Source organism: Scyliorhinus torazame, chromosome 11, assembly GCF_047496885.1.
Source record: "Scyliorhinus torazame isolate Kashiwa2021f chromosome 11, sScyTor2.1, whole genome shotgun sequence".
NCBI lineage: Eukaryota > Metazoa > Chordata > Chondrichthyes > Carcharhiniformes > Scyliorhinidae > Scyliorhinus > Scyliorhinus torazame.
The window spans coordinates 200,880,612-200,903,678 of NC_092717.1; the positions used below are offsets into that span (position 1 = coordinate 200,880,612).

Sequence of the window (23,067 nt, forward strand, 5' to 3'; positions counted from 1 at the left end):
TTACATGTATTTAACACATCGGACACACTGAAATTTAGGAATTTGTTGTATTTTCCAACAGGAAGCTCCCCTATGGTTCCAACACATTCAACAGCATATGTATTAACTTACAAGTATTTTCTTTCTTATGTGAGAATACAGAGTGTCCATTACTGCAACAGCTGGGCAGTGATCAGTGGATCAAGATTTGTAGCTTGGTATAATTTACATCAAATTGAAATTGTACCATTTTAGAGCCCTTCTTTCTGCATCCACTGACATCTTCCAAGGAAGCTCTCATCCTAACTTCTAAAGACAATGTCAATAACTCAAAGAAAACAGTGCAATCATTTCAGAAAATCTTTATTAGTGTATGACAACAGAAATCAAAAACATTTTGCAAGTCCAAAATTTGAAAATTTATGGCAAATTAATGGCCAAATGTAAAATACTCAAATCACACAGCCATCAGACAGGTTGCGAATGGACAAATTAGTCCAAAGAACATTTTGACAGCCCCTACAAACAAGTAATTGTATTCAAACGTTTAATGAATTCAGCAATTAATAATAAAAGTAATATCTGAAAATGATGTACTCTGGTGATCAGTCAGCATCTGTGGACAGAACAGAAAGGTTAATATTTCAGGCATGGACCCTTTATGTAAAGGAACAGATTAATTACCTAAGCAGCTAAAAAAGCATTTCCTGCAGTACAGAATTTGTCCTCAGTGTTGATCAGGTTAAGCTTACATTTAATGCACAATGATTGGCAATTTACCTTGAGAGAGTAGAACAAATTGGGTGTACTAAAACTGAAATGTTCTCTGGTTGTATATATATTTCTATAACCTGAAAAAAGTTCATCTTAGCCTGATCATTTCTGTAACATGTAAGACAGCTGCAAGCATACAGGCATCATTACAACAGTTTAACAGGATAGTTCTGTCAGCTTGATTAAAAAAATATTCTGTGGACTGAAATCCAAATTATCACTGCAATCCTTTTGGGAAGAATAACCAATACTGTAACAGTGTGAAATCTTTTATGAGTTGATAAATATGTCAAGGGTGCATCTTAAATGCTTACAGTGTGCATTTTAATAATGTGTGTTAATTTGCTGAAGAGCATCATGTTAATTTAATCTGGGTAAACCATCAGTAGTCTTTGGTGTGACTGTTATGCTATTTGTGAACAATAGTTGTAAGGGTCCTTTCTGTGTATTCCCTAATTTCCCCTTTCTTTTATTTACATTTTTGATCCATGGATGATTAATGGACATGTGACTTTAAGGCAAGCAGCCTGTATCTTTAATTCAAGCAGAAGAATAGAATCCAGAAGTTACAAGAGAGATCATTCTGCCAGTGTGTGCTGGTTTAAACAAGAGCTGCAGGCTTGTCGGCACCAGAGAGATGGGCTTGGGACTCTGCTTGATTGATTGATTGGCTAGTGCCAATGAATTGGGCCAAAAGGCTCTAGTCAGGTGGTGATTTGATCCTATCCCAGTGGAATGTTTTTCTGAGCCCCGCGGTTTCAGTTTTGATTCTGTTACCTCTCTCTTCCTCTCTCCAGAAAAGCTGCTGTGAATGCCGTACTGCTGCCTCTCCAGAAAGCCTGTGGGTGCTATACTGCTAACTCTCTCCAGTAGGCCCATGGGTGTTGTACTGCTATCTCTCGCCAGAAAGCCTGTGAGTACTGCATTTCTAAACTAGAGATCATGAATGAATGAATGAATCTACAAAGTAGACCATTACAGACTGCAAACTGTGACTTTAACCTCCAAGCTTGTTGTGAAGGAAGGTGTGCTGAAAAACCATCATCTGAAACAAAGATTCTTTTTCCTCATGATTTTGATCCCTTTCCACTCTTTGTTTGTATTGTGGGTATGTAGCAGGTGGGAGCAAGCTACCTGGGGTTTAGGAATTAGCTTATAGATAACCAATTGTATTTGCTGCACATTTCATTATAGTTATTGTTATAAATAAACAGCAATTGTGTTTACATTTACAAACCTGGTGACTGTAATTATTGGACAGCCAAGGGCAAAAGACTTCAGGTATTTTTGTAAGAATTATTGGTTAATGCACTTGTGTTCTGATTCCGGGGCATGTGGGGCTGGAATTGACCGCGCACTAGCCCAGGGTGTTGTAACACTGTTTGACATTCTGTGTCAAAATAAGCATTCTTCCCATTTACTCCGGGGCAAGATCTATTCACTGGAAGCACTGTATAACAAAGAGAAAATACTAATTTTTAAGCATCACTGATCACAGGGTGTTCAAGAAGATTGCCTGATGTTTGTCGTTCACTTGTTCAGGTTAGATGGATTGGCCATGCTAAAATTTCCCCATGTCCAAAGATGTGCAGTTTAGGTGGGGTTACGGGAATAGGGTAGGGGCGTGGGCCTAGGTAGGGTGCTCTTTCTGTGGGCTGTGCAGACTCTATGGGCCAAATGGCCTCCTTCTGCACTATAGGGATTCTATGATTTAAACACATTCAAGATTAAATATTTTTGGAATTTAACTGTTGGCATATGTACCAATTTCTGGACTCTTGTGCTACATTTACTAAACAATCTGTCCCATTATAGAAAAATGTGATATGAATTAAAAAAAAAAAAGTACTATAATCAGCACATCTGAAGCACAAAAACAAACTGCCGTTCACTACAGTTTGTGATAACTGGAAGTACAGATTGTCAATCCAGGGGCGAAATTCTCCGGTGTCAGCGCGATGTCCGCCGACTGGCGCCCAAAACGGCACAAATCAGTCGGGCATCGCGCCGCCCCAAAGGTGCGGAATGCTCCACATCTTGGGGGGCCGAGCCCCAACTTGAAGGGGCTAGGCCCACGCCGGACAAATTTCCGCCCCGCCAGCTGGCGGAAAAGGCCTTTGGTGCCCCGCCAGCTGGCGCGGAAATGACATCTCCGGGTGGCACATGCGCAGGAGCTTTAGTGGCCGCTGACGGCATCCCCGCGCATGCGCAGTGGAGGGACTCTCTTCCGCCTCCGCCATGGTGGAGACCGTGGCGAAGGCGGAAGGGAAAGAGTGCCCCCACGGCACAGGCCCGCCCGCGGATCGGTGGGCCCCGATCGCGGGCAGGCCACCGTGGGGGCACCCCCTGGGGCCAGATCGCCCCGCGCCCCCCCAGGACCCCGGAGCCGGCCCGCGCCGCTTTGTCCCGCCGGTAAGGTAGGTGGTTTAATCTACGCCGGCGGGACAGGTAATTTAGCGGCGGGACTTTGGCCCATCCGGGCCGGACAATTCGGCAACCGGCGGGGGCGGGATTCATGCCAGCCCCCGGCGATTCTCCGACCCGGCGGGGGGGGGGGGGGGGGGGGGGGGGTCAGAGAATCTCGCCCCAGTTTCTTGTTTTGGAGAACTGGAACTTGAGCCAAACGTTCTTGTGGTCAGAAAAGCATAGATCAATACAAACATTACAAAAATACAAAACATATAGTGGAAATAACTACTGGAAATATATACCACATCAAGTATTGCAAGCTGAACTCTGGTTGTTAAAAGTTGGTCTTTTGCTTTTCCTTCTCCTCGTTTCCACTTTCTCTGCTCTCCCAAAAATGGCGATAGAGTGGAAGGGATTCTAGTTTGAAATTCTCACCGCCAAGCAGGAGTCATTACGACACAGAAAACCACTTAGGTCACGTCCATGTTTTTTCTCTGCAGAGTAATCCAGTCAGTCCCATTCAACCATTTTATTCCCATAGACGGAGAATTTATTTCCCTCAATCACTAGATAATCAGGATTTAAAATCTTGCCAATTTCTCCTCCCCTCTCCCCAACCCCATGGCTCAAAGGCCAATTCTATCACCCTTACTTCTGAAAGATCAGCTCAACCAGCAAAACTGTTAAACCTGGGGACCATTCTAGTCTCTCTAGTTCAATAACAAATTAGATTCCACAAAGTCATCACAATAGTATTTTAACAGGAACATAAAAAAGATCAATTTTCTTAGAAATTAGATTACTGATACATTTAAGATTAACCTCAACTTTCAGGAAATGCAATTTTTTTGAAGTCAACAAAGCATATGCTATTCACTCTGATATGCAAATTTATTCAGATTGTTTTGACTTCCAGATCCTATATAGATTCCAAGTTCATGTCACTTCAGCACAATAGAAGGCTTACTCAGAACACACTGGCTACCTCAAAACAGTAATGCAGTTACTCTTTCTCACTGTAAAATTCAACTGTTACGTTTTGCCGCACAAGAGGTTATGAGCACTGCTGCTCAGTTTAAAAAAAATCCAAATAGATTATTTACCTCACACAGGGTTGGCATAATGGCAAGCAAATCATTTTTTGGGCCATGTTGTAACACATTGAATCCTATTTTCCAGGAACTTCCTGTCCAGAAAACAAAGCACCTTAGTAAAAACAGAAAATGCTGGGAAAACCTAGCACCTTTAGTTTCTTGTTAATTCATTGCAATTGAGCTGGTTTAAAGATAGAATTTTATGACAAAATCTATTAGATTTGACTTGGCATCCCACAATCACAGGATGACGATTGTAATATTCTGGATCCAATAACTATATTGACTTTGCTCCTCGGTTGAAATGAATTACATTTTAGATGATGGGAAGGAAATGTGAGAGAAAGAAAGTTTACTTGAAGAAATCCTGGGCGGGATTCTCCACTCCCACGCCGAAGTGGCCGCACGGTCGTGAACGGCATTGAGGTTCACGACGGCGCGGAACGGCCCCGGTCCCGACCGATTCAGGCCGACAATGGGCCAGTATCGGGGCCGCGTCATCTACACGCGCCAGGCCTTGTCGCCCGCATAAAAGCGGCACCGCATAGATGACGCGGCCGGCGCCGCAAAACGGACGTCATCCGCGCATGCGTGGTTGCCGTCCTCGCCAAGTCCACCCCGCAGGAAGATGGGGGACGGATCTTGCGGGGCCGCGGAAGGAAGGCGGTCCTCCTTCAGAGAGGACGGCCCGACGGGTACCGATCGCGGGCCACCCCACATTCCAGGTGAAGCCCGGTGCAGGATCCCCCCTCCCCCCCCCCACCACCCCCCCAGCGTTCACGCACCGCCCACGACTGCAGTGACCAGGTGTGGACGGCGCCGGGGGGAACCCGCCGTTTTGGCCTGGCCGCTCGGCCCATCCGGGCCTGAGAATAGCGGGGGTGCCGGAGAATCGCCATTTTGGGTGTCTCCGGCCCGCAAAACTCAACCGGGCTGTTCCCGCCGCTTGGGAGAATCGCGGGAGGGCGTCGGACCGGCGGCCCTGGAAATTTTGGCGGCCCAGGCGATTCTCCCAACCGGCGTGGGAGTGGAGAATCGTGCCCCCTATCTTCCCAGTCCAACGCCATCTCAATGGTAACGTATTTTTCTGATCTAATTTTCTGAAATTATTGCCATCAACTCTACTTAGATAATAGAATTACAGAGTTTTCTTTCAGAATTCATTGCTTTACAAACTCTTCCCTTAATCGCTCCGCATCTGTATAAATTGGAAAGCATGCCAACAGTTACAAACCTCCTCCAGATATCTTCTCCAAAAGCATTATTCATTTTAAAAAGTTGCTGTTCCAAGCCAGTTAAAGTAAACAACCTTCTCTCAGCCTCTTTTATGTTACAGCTGAGTGTAGGATGTTTACAGTGCCTGGAGCTCAGTTGCACACGGTCAAGCCCTTGTTGGCACTAAAATGTGCAGAAACCAGAACATTATCATTCAAATGCCCTCTGTGACTAAAAATGGTTAGTTTCCTTAATAAATTACATGAACCGACAGAATTTTAAAGCTAAACTAATCTACATATGCTGATGGTATAGTGTAAAGCAAAAGCAAAGTTCCACATATGTTGGGAATCGGAAATGAAAAAAAAACAGAAAATGCTGGAAACACTTAGTAGATCTGGCAGCATTTGTGGAGAGAAATACTTAATGGCTTAAGTTGATGACCTTTCATCAGAACCCAGAAATATTGACAAGGTGGCCAGAAGCTCGAGAACGCTGGGTAGAATTTAATAATCATGGTGGGCTGGGGAGACAATCAGGAACTACCTGACTGCTGTCAGGCTTTCTGGCTGGAAACCATGGGATGTCCCACCTCAAGAGTTGCTGGCCAATCAGAGCCCAGCAGCCCTCCAGTACCAGCAGTGCAAGAGGGAGCTCTAATCACTGCTGGTACTCCAGTGTTGCCTACACCTGGGATCATCATTGGGAGCCCCAGGAAACAGGCAAGTGGGGCAGGTTTCTGGGGAAGAAAGTAATTTACAGAGGGAGTCTTACTTTGGCACCTTCTGTTCCTACCATTGGGTGTTTCTGTTTGGCAGCGTGTCTGACAAAGAATGTTTCTGGCTGCAGAGACCGGCGGGAAAACACGGCTAATCTTCTGGTCCTGGCGTCATTAATTAAACAACAAATTTTGTGCCATATTCCATGGCGGGGCAGGCCTGACGGCGCATAGCCCGCTGCCCTATCAGGGCGCCGTACTGAAAAAGCACCCAACATTACTGACCCCCTACTAAAAAAAAGTGGACCTCCTGAAAATGAAGATAGATCTCCATGAGGCTGTAAGATGGACCCCCCCACTGGACACCAAATATGGATGACCCACCTACAGATGCTCCCGACTTATTGCTGTGTGTTCCAGGGTTGCGGGCAGGCCTCCATTCTGAACTCAAGGCAACCCCAGGCATTGTTCAGGTGAATCCAGACATCTGCATGCCATGTGGTTCCAAAAGTGCTTCACACCAGTGTGTTTTTCCGCTGGCGCCACAGAGAATCGTGGATGGGTGGTCAGACCATCATCTGCATCCATTAGAGGGATGCGTATGAGTTTCACGCTGGTCTCCTGCGAGTTTCCTAATCTGCCATGGTGGGCACCAGCAGAAGATCTCGCTGTAAATTCACAATGATGTAAAACTGGTTTTGGATCTCATGCTGAACACCTAAACCCCCCCCCCCCCCAAAAAAAAAAAAACATGCCATCAGGGGGTTAGGAGAATACCTTCTAGGTTTAACCCCCTCCCCCCTTTTAAACAGATGTGAAACATTTGCAATCCTCCAGTCCTCTGGAATCATTCCATCCAAGGAGGATTGTAAGATTGTAGCCAGAACCTCCACAATTTCTTCCTTTACTTCCCTCAATAACCAAGGGCAAGATGGCTTTTCTATTTTGAAGAATTTCAATCTTTTAAGTAACCTCCTCTTTATTCTTATCAGATCCAGTTTCACCTCTTCTTTAATGCTGAATTTGCTGCATCCGCTTCTCAATTGAAGACATGTGCTAACTACTCATCTCAAAGATGCCTTCTGCCTCTTCAAGAACATGTATTTTTTGTTCCCTAATCAGCACACTACTCTTATTTTTAAAAAGATTGATGTTAGCCATTTATCTATTCACACAATTTCATTTCCTTTTTTAATCTCCTCTGTACTTTCTATATTTAGCTGGTTCTCTACTGTACTATGAACTTTACAACTATCAGAAGTTTCTTTTTCATAAAGAGGAAGTGGGAGGAAGAGTTGAGCAGTGCATTTTAAGGGGCATTATTTGGATAAACTCTACCTCCTTGTGTGCGAGGGTAAACCTAATCCAGTTTAAAGTGGTGCAGAACACACATGACTAAAACAGGCAAGAGTATTTTTTCTCTGGAGGTGGAGGACAGATGTGAGCGGTGTTCAAGGGGGCCAGTGAACCACACACACACACGTTCTGCTCCTTTCCAACATTGAGAAAGTTCTGGGGGTCATTTTTCGATATCAGTTGCAAAAGAATAAAATGGGGCGCACAGGGTGTGATGGTGGTTGTTTGTTTATTATGAAAATTGTATAAAGTTGAATGGGTGTTGTGCCACTTTAAAGGTCCTCCTATTGTTCAATTACTATTTTGTCAGCCAATTTGAGTCCTTACATTTGGGACAACTCACTGAAGTTAACCCTCCTCAAGTTAACTACTTTTAAGCTTGGTTGCACTTTGTCCTTTTCAGTAACTATTCTAAACCCAATATGATCACCGTTCTTCAAAATCTCTTCCACGGAAACATGTTCCATCTACTCCATTTCATTTTGAATTAATTCCAGCACTACTTCCACCCTCAAATGAGTTTGAACCACAATGATCAAGGAAGCTCTCTTGTAACTATCTCAGGAATTCCTCCCTCACTTTGTCCTTTACATTGTTACATTGAGTGGCACACTGGCACAGTGGTTACTGCTGTCTCAGCGCCAGGGAACGGGGTTCGATTCCAGCCTTGGGTGACTGTGCAGAGTTTGCATGTTCTTCCCGTATCTGCGTAGCTTCCTTCGGGTGCTCCGGTTGCCTCCCAAAGAATATGCAGGTCAGGTGGATTGGCCATGATCAATGCGCAGGATTACAGGGATAGGGCGGGGGAGTGGGCATTGGTAGAGTGCACTTTCGGAAAGTTGGTGTAGATTTGATGGGCCGAATGGCCCCCTTCTGCACTGTAGGGATTCTATGAATTGTTACTACCAAGTCCACATTAAGATAATTAAGAGCTTCCATTATCGCTACTGCACTTTACTTCTTACAACAATCTGTAATTTGGTCTTCACACTATTTGGTTGCCAACATGTTCCTCAATTCTAACCAAATCAACGACCAATTACCCATCCGATTTTTATAATAAATGCTACCCGTAGTCAACTACCTATCTATCCTCAAAGTCTTGCATCACTCCCAGCATTATTAGCCAAAAACTATGAGCAAATCAGAGACATTGTAACAAGTTGCAGCTACTTATTGAAGCCAGAAGAATTGTTTCAGAAACTGTAAAATGTAGTTCTGTTCCACAGGCACTCCTCTAGTAAAACAAACTTTAAAAAGTACTCATGTTAAATGAATCATATTCAACACAGGAAACAAATAATATTCAACACAGGGAAAGGCCAAATTTAAAGGGCACTCACTACTGAAGTTACCAGATTGGGACTGAAATGATACACCATTGAGTTGAGAGTTGTGTTTAAATTTAAAACTGTTGAAACTTGGCCCAGGACCAAAAACATTCCCGTCTGACATGATGCAATGGAAAAATTATCAACTGGATCCAAAATCCAGAGAGACGCTGTGCTATTTTATTCAACAGTGAAGGTTTGTAACCAATCTCCATCGCAAACTCACATCAAATGAGCCACTGTTGAAAACCGCATCTGTGAAATCATCTGACTGAACTAGAAGAAAACAGCATTAAGAGCTAGACAATATTTTGGATCCTGGGATTCTCAATGCTGTTCAGATCTTATTAGCAAGTTACTTGACCAAATGGGTGATCTGCATTTTGCAGCAGATGGTCATCAGGACCAGAAACTCTCATTTTGCCCTTCCCCAGTTTAGGGGGACAAATTCCAACATCCCAAAGAGTTTCTTTCTCACCTATTGGGCCACAAAACTTCTTAATCAATCAAAAATTTAAAACTTCAAAAAAAAATTGTAGGCAGAGAATCGTAGGCATACTTGGAAATACTTTTAAGGCAGTTATCCTGGACAGGTCAATTAAGTCAAACTGAGTTGCAAGTTAAAGGAGATATTGAACATCTTTCACCATTTTGAAGAATCTGGATGCAGCCGGTGGTCGCAAACATCTGACTGAAAGCTGGAGAACTATTTTACAGCTTCCAGTCGGGGATGTTTACAGCAACAGACCACAACTGTATTTTCACAGGTGATCCAACATCAAAATATCACAAGTATTTCAGTAAAGCTGAACAACCATTTATGCAACCTTCATGCCATTTCGGTTTGAATTGTGGAAAATATCCCGCTGTACAATTATCATTTTTGCTTCCTCGGTGCCCCATTTGGTCAAATGCTGCCTTGATGTTGCGAGCGGCAACACTCTCCTTTGGCATTCAACTCGTGCTAATTTCTGTCTCGGAAGGCGGTGACTGGGACTAGATGCAAGTAGATCTGGTGAAATGCAAAGTGTACATTGGTGAGTAGATGCAACTTAATAACACTATTGATGAAATTATCATAGAATTTACAGAGCAGAAGGAGGCCATTCAGCCCATCGAGTCTGCACCGGTTCTTGGAAAGAGCACCCTACCCAAGGTCAACAACGCCACCCTATCCCCATAACCCAGTAACCCCACGGGCAATTTTGGACACTAAGGGCAATTTATCATGGCCAATCCACCTAACCCGCACATCTTTGGACTGTGGGAGGAAACCGGAGCACCCGGAGGAAACACACGCACACACGGGGAGGATGTGCAGACTCCGCACAGACAGTGACCCAAGCCAGAATCGAACCTGGGACCCTGGAGCTGTGAAGCAATTGTGCTATCCACAGGGCTACCGTGCTGCCCAAATCTTATTGAGTAGTAATTGGCTAAGTTAGATTTGTCCTGTTGTCAATCTTACCTCAGTTCTGATAAAGGGTAATCATCGACCCAAAACATTAACTATGTTCCTTTCCACATAGTTAATGATACGGACTGACCAGATGAGTATTTTCAGCATTTGTGTTTTTTTTTAATAAAATCTTTTCATATTGTTGAATAGATGCCAGCAGCAGGCAGTATTCTTGCCATTTCAGAAAAAAAAGGAGCAAGAAAGATGGTCAGAATCAGTAAAAATGTATCTGCAACCAAATCTTAAGTGAACATTTCTTTAAAAAAATCTTAATAGTTTCACTTCCAACGCATATATTTATTTTAAAAATTAACAATGGCCACTAACCCCTAGTTTGTGGACACAGAGCAACACTTCAAAATGATGTAGCATATGAATAAGAGACCGCACAATGGCCCTGACAATGCCAATAATTCAGTCTAAATCTCTCCTTCTGTATTCTGGATAGGAACTGAATTCAGTGCAAAATCGTTTGGCCTTTATTTTGTAAAGTACAAGACTACAATTCTAACTACAAATTCAAATATCTAACTAGGAGGAGAAAAGGAAACAAGTAAAATTATGAATTTAAATGAATCGTTCTTTTCTTGTACAGAAAGTCATAATTAGCAAGGAAACAACTTGGGGATGATTTCCATGCAAATGACAAAGCATTCTCGTCACTCCTGTACAAAATATTTTTCAGGTCTCAACAGGTCAGGACAGAAAATCCCAATTACATTCTTAGATTACTACTCATGGGTAGTCCTGCAGTCTGAAATATTTTAAAATTATCTGGCTTGTATTAAAACTCACCGTCTTAAATACAGATTTCTCTTTTCTCACTGGTTTATCTTCACTCGTATATTGACTTGGGAGAGAACCAATTAACATTTCTAGGACAACAGCTGAGTATTGCCCTCGGGAGTGCTACAACTTGATTTTAGAGATCATAGCAATGTTCAAGTCTAGTTTTCTGATTGCCAAAGAAAAGTAGTGCCCTTACATACAATGAGAAATAAAGCAATTGATAGAAATATTCTCTCTCACATACCATGGTTCCCATCTGTATCCATTCCCACTCCATAACCATACAAATGCCTGGGATTGGGAAAATTATGGGGACAGGGAAAGCCCAAGGCAAATTCCTCTCTGAACTTCCAAGGCAATTAAACAAGGATATCAGTAACTGGGAACACACATCCTCCAGTATCTCACCTCCTTTCAATACTTGGTGATGGCAACGACAACCAGGAACTCATCCACCTCCCTCTTGAATGCCTGCAGGGACAACATATTGATTGTGGCAACTGACTTGTTTCACTGGCCAACTCTTGTGAAAAAAAGCATCTCGAAACTAAGATAAATGCTTACTAACTTAAAATCTTCATCATGTTTCCGTGTCCTCAACATGTCTACATGGAGCAAACAATCCTTTCATTATTTTAACGCCCTTAATTAAATCAATTCTACATTCTTCTTGAGGCAAAGGCCCAGGTGTCCAAGTCCATCATGGTAACAAAGGACCTTTATGTCAATCTACTGGCCCAATCTTATTCTTAGTTCAGCATCACCAGTCAGATTCAAAAATAAAACCAGTGAGCCAGATATAACTTTACCTGGCTACGCAAGGAGTTAAAACTTTGAGTTAACTACCAATCACATTTTTAACCACGGCAGAATGCAATGCTCATTACATAGCATTAATTCAAAGTTCTCTGGAAAGGTCAACATTTTCAAGAGGATGGTTGTGATGAAGCAATTTGGCTATACACAGTACAGCAACAAATGACTGTATATTGTGCTGCGACTATTGGAAGAGACAAAAACTGAATCAAGGTCAACTGAAGAACAAAACTAAAACTTTAAATAATAACCAAGGTTTTTCTTGGGTTTCAGTAAAATATACTAATCCAGTGTGCCGACCCCAATTTAAAAATAACTTTGTTTTATTTTTCTACCCCCAATCTTCCCACTCAAAAGTGTCATTCGTTCTTTATCCTTCTCCAGGTTTAAATTTTCTCCGACAATCTGCAAAACGAATTTCTGCCTCAAATCACTCCCACAACCTTCATTATTGGCATGTTTTTCTTCTTTCTCCCTTCTGGTGGTTGAAATGTTTCATGCTAATGAAGATGCAATTTATCCATGTCCTTTAGCAACAGCAAAATCACTCTTCAATCATGAATTTTCAACAGTTACAATCTTGCTGAATGTGGAAATAACTTTAACTTTACTGGCCACAGATGCTGCCAGGCCTTGAGTATTTCCAGCATTTTCTGTTTTTATTATAAGCATTGCCATTTGAAATGCAGTCACACTAAAATCGAAGAAAGCTTTTAATTATCATCAATTATAGGTTAATCAATCCTATACTGTCGTGGCCGTAGCCATTAGACTACCATCCAAACGCCAGTTCCAAAATGAGAAAAGGGGATTCATGTCCACAGTTCCAAAAGGCTACTTACAACTTGACTTTCTGATGAAATTAAATTAAATCAGAGACAGTGTAAGAAACCAGAGATAATTTACAGGAGAAACTTAATTGTGCAGCTCCTTGCATCAAATTACTTTCCAGTTTTAAAAAAACAGCTTGGCATCACTAAATACCACTATTTAAAGTTTCCCTCCTCCGTTTTTCATCTTTACGTAGCATTTTTAAAAAAAAAAGTTGCCCATTAAAACAGAATGAAATTATTTTGATCAATTTTTCCCACATACGGAGGAAAAATAAATATATTTGTGCTCTGCAACCATGTTTCAGACTTGCAAATACAGATATATCACTGAACTATCAAAAATGAAGTCACCTTCTTTCTTTGCAGACAACCGAAGCATGATTAGTTTTTTATATTTGGAGAAAAAAATACAATAGAATCATAGCTACAGTGCAGGAGGCCATTCTACCCATGGGATCTGCACCAACTCTTTGAAAGAGCACTCACCAATGTCCACTCCCCCATCCACCCCGTAAGCTAACCTACACATCCTTGTCGTGGCCATTAGATTACCATCCAAACACTTAAGGGGCAATGTAGCATGGCCAATCCACCTAACCTGCACATCTTTGGGTGCTCCAGTTTCCTCCCACAGTCCAGAGGAAACCCACGCAGATACGGGGAGAACGTACAAACTCTACACAGACAATCACCCAAGTATGGAATCGAACCCGGGTCCCTAGTGCCGTGAGGTAGCAATGCTAACCACGGTGCCGCCCAAATGATATTGCAGGCACAAGACCCCAGGATTTCCAGTTGGAACATTTAGAAGGATTCTTCACAAGCCACAAATTGAAAATTTGAAGATAATTCAAATATTTTTGACTTTTCCCCCTTCGACTCAGAGCTCCTAGAAATTATAAGACACTGAAAATCATTTTTTCTCCCAGATCGTTTTGAGCAATTAAGACATTTTTGAAACTATGCAATAAAAATAGCAGAGAAAATAACACCAGCCAAAAGAGACAGAAGTTTGGGAGGGGAAATAATCCAGTTCATAACTGCAATTAAATGAATCAGGAAGTGAAACATTTTCCTGCAGTTATTTGTGATTATCTCGTTCTCTGGCCTTCACTTCATCACCACAAATTGCTCATGTCAGTATACCACAAGATTTGGAGGCATCAGTACTATATAGCTCAAAATTATGCCTCCAAAAAAAAAAAAAAAGACACGCCCAATTTTGGGCACCAGACCAGAAAGTTCTGAAGGTGCAGAAGGAATTTAGCCAAATGTTTCCAGGGACGAAGAATCACAGTTATGTGGATAGACTAGAGAGGCTGGAGTTCCTCTCCTTCAGGCAGAGAAGACCTAGGGGAGATTTGATAGGTATTTAAAATTATGAAGAGTTTGGAATATAGATAAAAAGAAACTGGTTCCAATGGCTGAAGGATCAATGATCAGAGGACAGATTTAAGCTACTGGCAACACAAAACAAATGGCATGAGAATTTAAATTTAAAAAAAATGCAACAAGTAATTAGGATTCAGAATACACTGAAAGTTGGATAAACACTTGGAAGAGGAAGAGAATACAGGGTTCTGGGAAACATCAAGGGCTGTGGGATTAATTGATTAGCTTTCCAAAGAGCCAGAACCGGCACGATAGTCTGAATGGCCTCTTGTGCTGTATCAGTGTATGAGTCAGTGTGTATGAGAAAGGAATAGTAGATGATTCCAGGATTGGGCCTGGCTATGATGCCTTCCACCCGAGGAAAGCCCAGGCATAAGGACTAATTACTTGGGTGAGGGAAGAACCAGAGTGTTTCTGTTCATTCTATAGAATTCATCTGTAGAATTACACCTTAGCTGGAGTCAGAGTATTAAGGATATGAGGGAGAAAAGGAAAACATTCAGAATTGCAAAATCTCCAAGAATCAAATGCAACTCAGGATTTTAAAAAAATTGTGTTTTAAAGTATTTAATTTGTCCTGCATATAATACTTTTTAAAACTAATAAATGTCTAAAACTCCAAAGTCTCTGCTTTTTTCTCAAACCTTGTCCATCATGCCTGTGCCATATTAAGAATAGGAGGTCTCCCACTCAAGACGGATCATTAGTCTGTGGAATCCTCTTCCCCAAATAACAGTGAAGGCTGGGTTAATGAATTTATTCAAGGTCGAGTTAGACAGCAAAATGGAGTTGAGACTACAATCAGATCTGCCATGATCTTTTTTGAGTGGCAGAGCAGCTCGAAGGGCCAAATGGTCTACTTCCAGTCCTAAGTTATGTCGTTTGTTCTGTGAAAAAGCTATCCAAATTGCCCCATTCCACTGAACCTTCCCTTAAAACTGGAATTATTTTCCTTTTCAAGTATTTCCCCTTTGAATGTTTCTGTTGAAACTCTTTACACCACTCTTATGGGGCTGATTTTTCCCCATGCTTGCTTTTATTTAGTTGATTATTTTCTTAGGTTTCTTAGTGCTCCTCCTATGTATTAATTAAATATTTTCCCTTCATAACACTGAACAGACCATTGCTTCCAATGCGGATTGATTATTTTAATCTAGTCTGTAGTTTGCATTACACTGTCCAGTTGCTGTTCAAATAAAATTTAGTCTGCTGTACCAAATAGTCCACACAAAACAAAGTTAGTTTATAATATTAACTTCCAGCAAGCTTTACATGGAACTGTTTTTTATTTATTCATTTGAGATGTTGAATACAAAGGGGAGAAGTCACGCTACAGTTATAAAGTCCTCATTAGACCACACCCAGGGTACTGTGAGCAGTTATATGCACCACACCTAGAGAAGAATGCAGCATAGATTTACAAGAATGTAACCTGAACTTCAAGTGTTCAATTACGTGGGGAGATTACACAAGCCAGAATTGTATTCCTGGAATTTAGAAGGTTAAGAGGTGATTTGAATAAAGTTTTCAAGATATTAAGGGAAATAGATAGAGGAGATAGAGAAAATTACTTCTACAGATTGGGAAGCTAGGACTAGGAAGTAGAGTCAAAAAATTCAAGCCATATTTTTCAGAAGTGAAATTAAGAAAAGCATAATGGTGGAAGTTTGAAAAACTCTTCCCAAGGAGCAATTGATAGTAAATAGTGAATTTTAAATCAGAGATGGACAGATTTTTGTTAACCAAAAGCACCAAGAGATATGGGGAAAAAATGGGTATGGAGTTGGGTCACAAATAAATCTTAATACTGAACACTCAAGGGGCTACATAGCTTATTCCTGTTCCTATCTTTATTGCAGTCCAGGTGGTGAAGGTGCTGCCCTCAGTGCTGTTAGGTAGTGGGTTCCAGAATTTTAACCCAACTATGAAGGAATGGCAATATATTTCAATGTGCGACTTTGCAGGGATGGTGCTCCCATGCACCTACTGCCCTTACTCTTCTAGATGGTGGAGGTTGCAGATTTGGAAGGTGTGATCAAAGAAGCCGTGGCAAGTTGCTGCAGTGCACTACTAGAGAACTGGGGTAAAAACTCAGGTCAGAGCTCCAGCTACCATCTGCTGAAGACAATACTACCAAGATATGCTGGGCTGAAACTTGGATTTTAAAAAATGCAACTAAATAGGAGGACAGGTTTCTGGATGGATGGTCATTAAAACAGTGTGCTTACTGGAGTAAAAAAAGATGATAAATGAATAAAGCTTAGCTGCCAAGATATTGCTACACTTTTTGGCTGACAAATTTGACAAGCACAAAAAATACAACTTTTCGTTGCAATTACAAACTTTAACATTTTTATTATACAGAAGAAAATACAAACCTTTGCCTTTTTTTTAATATATGTACTGCAAGACAAAATAACACTTTGCTAACATTGTTTTCTGATTTAATGGGCTGATGAAATGTTGGATGTGGCTTATTTCAGAAGGCTTTCAACAAAGTCCCATCTAAGAGATTAGCGTGCAAAATGAAAGAGCATGGGATTGGGGGTAGTGTATTGAGAAGCATAGAAAAAAGGAAACAAAGAGTAGGGGAAAACGGGTAGTTTTCAAAATGACAAGTAGTGTTGAGTGGGTACCGCAGGGATCGATGCTGGGACCCCAGCTATTCACAATATATTATTATTTAGATGAAGGAACTAAATGTAAAATCTCCAAATTTTATATGACCCAAAGCAAAGTGGGAGGGTAAGCTGGCAGCAGGCAGTAAAGAAGGCAAGTGGAATGTTGGCCTTCATAGCGAGAGGATTAGAGCAGGGATGTCTTGCTGCAATTATATAGGCATGACGTGGAGATGCCGGCGTTGGACTGGGTTGGGCACAGTAAGAAGTCTTACAACACCAGGTTAAAGTCCAATGGGTTTGTTTTGAATCACTAGCTTACGGATCACAGCTTCTTCCTCTGGTCCTGAGGAAGGAGCTGCGCTCCGAAAGCTAGTGATTCGAAACAAACCTGTTGGATTTTAATCTTGTGTTGTAAGACATCTTACTACATTTATATAGAGCCTTGATGACACTACACCTGGAAAACTGTGTGCAGTTTTGGCCTCCTTAACTGAGGAAATATGTTCTTGCTATAGAGAGAGTGCAGCGAAGGTTTACCAGACTGATTCTTGGCAGGACTGACATACGAGAGATTTAGTCGGTTTGGATTATATTTGCTGGAGTTCAGAAGAATGGGAGAAGAATGGAGGGTGGGGAGGGGAAATCTCAGAAACCGACAAAAGTCTAACAGGGATACACAGGGTAGATGCAAGAAAGATGTTCTCGGTGGTGGGAAAGTCCAGAACCAAGAGTTACAGTCGGAGAATGATGAACCTGCGGAATCTGCTACCACAGAAAGTGGTTGATGCTAGAGCATGACATGTTTTCAAGAAGCAGTTCGATATACCTCTTAGGCGGAAAGGAATCAAAGGATATGGGGAGAAGGCATGGACAGACTGGAAATACAGCCACAATCATAACGAATGGCTGAGTGGCAGGCTCGAAGGGCTGAGTGGCCTTCTGCTTCTCCTATTTTCTATATTTCTATAGTGCTGGAAGTTAGGGATGCACATCTGAGAACACACTCGAGGACTTAGCACAAAATATAGGCGGACACTCCAGTACTGCTGCACTTTCGGAGGTGAATGGAACGTCAAAACAGAGGCCCTGCCTGCCCTCTCAGGTGAACATAAAAATGCGTGGCACTATTTCAAAGAGAAGGGAAGGTTATCCCCAGTGTCCTGACCAATATTTATCACTCAATCAACAGCATAAAAACAGATTATTTGGTAGTTATCACCTTGCTGGTTGTCAGAGCTTGCTCAGCACAAATCTGCTGCCATGACTCTTACATTACAACAGTGACCACAATTTAAAAACATTTTTTTAAAAAAGTACTTGGGACACCTGGTAGCTGTGAAAAGTGCCATTTAAATCTTAGTTTAAGTCCTAAATCAAAAACAGACTTAGTAGTAATGGCTAAAATTGCTTGAATCTAAATGGGCAATTGAACCACACTGTCGGAGATCATTTTAATGTCACTTGAATAGTTTTGGTGCTTAATTTGAGTAGAGTTCTTGAGGTTAGACCATAAGACATAGGAGCAGAATTAGGCCATTTGGCCCATCGTGTCTGCTCCACCATTCAATCGTGACTGATATATATTTCATTCCATTCTCCTACCTACTCCCCATAATCCCATTATTAATCAAGAACTTATTTATCTCTGTCTTAAAGACACTCCGTGATTTGGCCTCCACAGCCTTGTGGTAGAGTTCCACAGATTCATTTCCTTATGGCTGACGAAATTCCTTCATTTCTGTTTTAAAGGATTGTTCCTTCAGTCTGAAGCGGTGGCCTCGGGTTCTAGTTTTTCCTACTCGTGGAAACATTCTCTTCATATCAAATCTATCTAGGCCTCTCAGTATCCTGCAGGTTTCAATAAAATCCTCTCATCCTTCTAAACTCAAACGAGTACAAACCGCGAGTCCTTGGTTGGCCCAAAGAGCCAGGAAAATACATTTCCACTCTATCGCAATAGATTTTTGTGAAGTGAATTCGGAATTGCTTATTTGCGCTTGATTAAAGAATGCCTGAATGTAGAGATTGATTTGCTGTTGAAACTCTCCAAAATAATAATAATCTTTATTAGTGTTACAAGTAGGCTTACATTAACACTAATGAAGTTACTGTGAAAATCCCCTAGTCGCCACACTACGGTGCCTGTTCGGGTACACCGAGAGCGAATTCAGAATGCCTAATTCACCTAACAAGCACGTCTTTCGGGACTTGTGGGAGGAAACCCACGCAGACACGGGGAGAATGGACAGATTCCGCACAGACAGTGACCCAAGCCAGAAATCGAACCTGGGACCCTGGCGCTGTGAAGCAACAGTGCTAACCACTGTGCTACTGTGCTGTGAGTGGCTGGGCAAAACTGAGAGAGACAGAGAAATTGCTGTTTTGAACAGGTACAGAGAGAAGGCTTTGGAAAGCGACTGAGAGGAGGTCACGAAAGTTGACATCGAGGCAGGCTTTGAGGAAAAGGTTCTGAAAGAATTTCCCTAATTGCCCAGATTCCACAATTTGTGTGCTAGCAAACTATTTCCTTCTAATCAAAGAAATTACTTTGAACAGATGTGAGTTTTCTTAATGCCTTCGTACTGGTATTAATGTTGCCTCCTGTTTTAAGAAATACATTCTTATGGTTGAGAAAATAAAATTCTTGCTCTGCAAAATTAGTTTCTTTGAAAATAGTTGGATGCGCAACGGTATTGAAGCTCTAAAGAATTAGATGAGATGGGGTTGCTCTCAGCAACACTGTTTAGAAAACTATCTTACAGCGATGTAAACTATTTTTGATGTTTCCTTACCTCTAGGCTGTTCTAGTATTATGTCTAGTGTTACGCAAGGGTCTAGTATTACGAGAAGAAGATATTAGGACCTTGGGTCAAAAAATGAGATTGAAGGTGAAACAGGCAATTTAGGAGTCAAACAGACTTCGGGGGGGGGGGAGAACTGCTAGCACCGAGTCAGAGGAATTCTCCCACACCTGGCATGAGTTACATTCAGACTTAAACACGTTAGTGGGAATACACAGGAAGGCCCAGTTCAGCAAGGGTAAGTCGCTCGAGACTCATTGTCCTTCGGGACACTTCTGTCCGACCAGCTATTAGCCCATTGCAGAGTCTGTTGGCCTCTTTGTCCGTCAATGGGAGGTTATTTGCACATCAATAGCATGGCTCCGTTCTTTTGTTTTAACAGGCATGAGCAATCAAGCAGTCAAGAGAATGATGATGGGTTCATGTCTGGAAACCCCAGGACAGCATTGTTGTTTGAGGGACTGGGCAGAGCTGAGGGAGGCAGAGCAAATGCTGTTTTGAACAGGTACAGGGAGAAGGCTTTGGAAAGCGATTGAGAGGAGGTAATGAAAGTTGCCACCGACGCAGGCTTTGAGGAAAAGGATTCTGAAAGAATTTCCCTAATAGACAAAAAATTACTTTGTAAATCCAAGTATTGCCTTTGCCTGCCTGCGTAAGTGGAGTAAGAGCTGCATGTTCATTTAAAGTGCTGTTTAATGGGAACTAATGTGTCAAGGTTACGAAACTATGTGTAATCTCTTATTTGTTAGGGTTGAAGTTTAAAACTTTAAATATTATTTTCTCTTAAGTTTGTTTATCAAATAACTAAGCGCTATTTCTTATATTATCATTCCTAGAACCAATCGATCTTTCTGCACCACCCTAGTTGCGGCTCTGGTCCTATCTGATCAGGTGTCTGTAATATGAGGTGGAGACTGTGGTTAGCACTGTTGCCTCATAGTGCCAGAGATCCAAGTTAGATTCCAAACTCAGGTGAATGTGGAGATTGCACAATCTTCCGGTCCCTGCGTGGGTTTCCTCTGGGCGGCACGGTAACTCAAAGGGTGCATGGTAGCACAGTGGTTAGTACAGTTGCTTCATAGCTCCAGGGTCCCTGGTTCGATTCCCGGTTTGGGGCACTGTCTGTGCGGAGTCTGCACGGTCTCCCAGTGTCTGAGTGGGTTTCCTCCAAGTGCTCTGGTTTCCTCCCACAGTCCAAAGATGTGCAACGGTGGATTGGCCATGATAAATTGCCCTTAGGTTAGCTGGGGTTACGGGGATAGGGTGGAGGTATGGGCTTAAGTAGGGTGCTCTTTCCAAGAGCCGGTGCAGACTCGATGGGCCAAATGGCCTTGTTCTGCACTGTAAATTCTATGATTCTATGGGTGCTCCGATTTCCTCCCACAGTCCAAAGATGTGCAGCATAGGTGGATTGGGCATGCTAACTTTCCCCTAAGTGGGTTTATGGTGTAGCCACCTGGGTTGGCCAAGTCCCAATTTAAAATGGAGAACAGCAAAGGCTGAAGGGAAATTCAGCCAACACAGACAGAAACTAGCAGGTGCAAGTTACTGTGTATTAAACTCTGCAAAAGACCAGACAGCATCGATACAAGCAGCCATCTGCATAATAATGTAACAGCCATCTACATACTAATAAGCGATCCCCGGGAACAATTGAAACATTTGGGATAAACAAAGCCAAGTCAGACTCCCCGGCGCCAGCAGGAGCCAACACAAGAGAGGTTAACGGACACCTCAAGACCGCCCATTGATCAGGGAACCGGTCCAGTATTGGAGAAATCGAACCAAGCGATTGGAACGAAGTCCAATCACTTGGAACCAGGTACAGGGTCCACCCCAAAAGGCGGGAAGCCCCTGGGGACTATAAAGTTAAGCCCCCAAGTTCAAATCGTTCTTCTTGACCGGGTCACTCAGCAACGCGAACCAACCTTGACAGTGACCGGTGCAGCTGCCGCCGATATCCAGTAAGTCTTAAGTCAATGTGCTCTACGAGATAGGCGCTCCTAGCTACCAATCCGTACCAACTTCGAATCCCGCAGACTCAGAACCCGAACGAAAGGCTCTTTGTTCCCCATACCTGGTGGGCCAGTCCGAAGCTAAGTATAGGCCTGTTAGTTGTCGAAGTAGCTTAGAAGTAGAATTTGTGCATGAGTAGCGATTACGGTGTATAATAAATGTGCTTTGATTTGAATCTTACTAATCGGTGTATTGAGTTATTGATCATTCCTTGAACTTGAACCTCGTGGCAGTATCATAAAGATACCTGGCGACTCGAGAGCAAAGGTTATAAAACAGCAAATTGAACCAACCAAAAGTTAGCAACAATGGGGATATGGTGGGGGATTGGGTCTAAGTAGGGTGGTCTTTCAGAGGGTCAGTGCAGACCTGATGGGCTGAATGGCCTCATTCTTCATGGTAGGGATTCTGAGACAGACGTCCTCTAGGCCAGTCTAAATTTAGGACTTCATTGCAAAGTATAATTGATTAATTAAGCTTTGTTCGATTAAGCAAAAAGCTGGCTTAGTTCAGAGAAACAAGCGATTGGTCAATTATGCAAGACTTGGTCGTGATAAGAAATGTTTAAAGGTGGTGTTCAGCATTTTATCACCACTGGAGAGGAAAAAGCTGAACAGTATCCATCTTTGCTGCCTCAGATGTATCTTCAACATCTCTTGGCAGGACAGTATACCAATTGAGGGGTCCTGGAATATGCTAATTCGATCAGCATTCATCCGTTGATGTCTGTAGTAGCTTGGCACCTTCATTGGTGGATGACAGCCTTATACGTAAAGATCCTCTGTATGGTGAACTTGCCACGAGGCCATGACTTCTTGGGCATTCATGCCTCCACAAGGAGGACACTTGCAAGCTCGATATGAAGATGGTTGATATTGAAACCGACAACTAGGAGGCAATTGTTGACAGCTATGACCTCCAGAGGCCGACTGCTTGGAAGGACGTTGGAAGAGGCAAGCAGAACTGAAAATCTCTGCTGGCCGAGAAGAGGGTCCAGAGAAAACAGAGACAGAGAATTGTGCATCTTCTCAGCCCATTGTCTTCCTCTGCAGCAAATGCCAGAATGGGACTCGAGCGATGCTTAACACAAGACCCCAATAATGTGCAAAAATAATCTTGAGTCTTCTGTTTGTAAGAATGCAGTCACTTGCTTAACTTACCTGCTACCCTATATAACTCTCTTACAAAGTAACCTATTGCATAGCTTAATGGCAAATCTTCTCTCAAGTAGTAAATAACACTACATATGCTATATGCAAAAAGTTCAAAGTTTATAGGACACTCAGAATACTTTCCTTGGGTCAGGTGGCTTGATGCTGACTCCCAGCTTAGTCCATGTTGGGATCCAGATTAAAATCAGGAACGCCACTAGAATCCAAAAGCAAAGTATGCTAGAAATCAGAAATGAAACTGAAAATGATGGAAACACTCAGCAGGTCAGGCAGTATCTGTGGAGAGAGGAAT

The 23,067-nt window shown here is 42.3% G+C and overlaps 1 long non-coding RNA gene across 20 annotated transcripts in view; it reads right to left on the bottom strand.

Annotated features, from left to right (window-relative positions):
- Positions 1-326: 326 nt before the first annotated feature.
- LOC140385764 (uncharacterized) overlaps positions 327-23,067 on the bottom strand; it is a 50,974-nt gene continuing 28,233 nt past the window's right edge. For 10 of the 20 annotated variants that reach the window (XR_011933449.1, XR_011933443.1, XR_011933444.1 and 7 more), the window contains 5 exons: positions 11,533-11,595; positions 10,345-10,506; positions 9,704-9,888; positions 4,266-4,348; positions 327-595 (listed from right to left, as the gene is read on the bottom strand). This is a non-coding gene — a long non-coding RNA (uncharacterized lncRNA). The remainder of the gene's footprint in view (positions 596-4,265; positions 4,349-9,703; positions 9,889-10,344; positions 10,507-11,532; positions 11,596-23,067) is intronic. The other 10 variants (XR_011933460.1, XR_011933461.1, XR_011933452.1 and 7 more) reach the window with 7 other exon arrangements.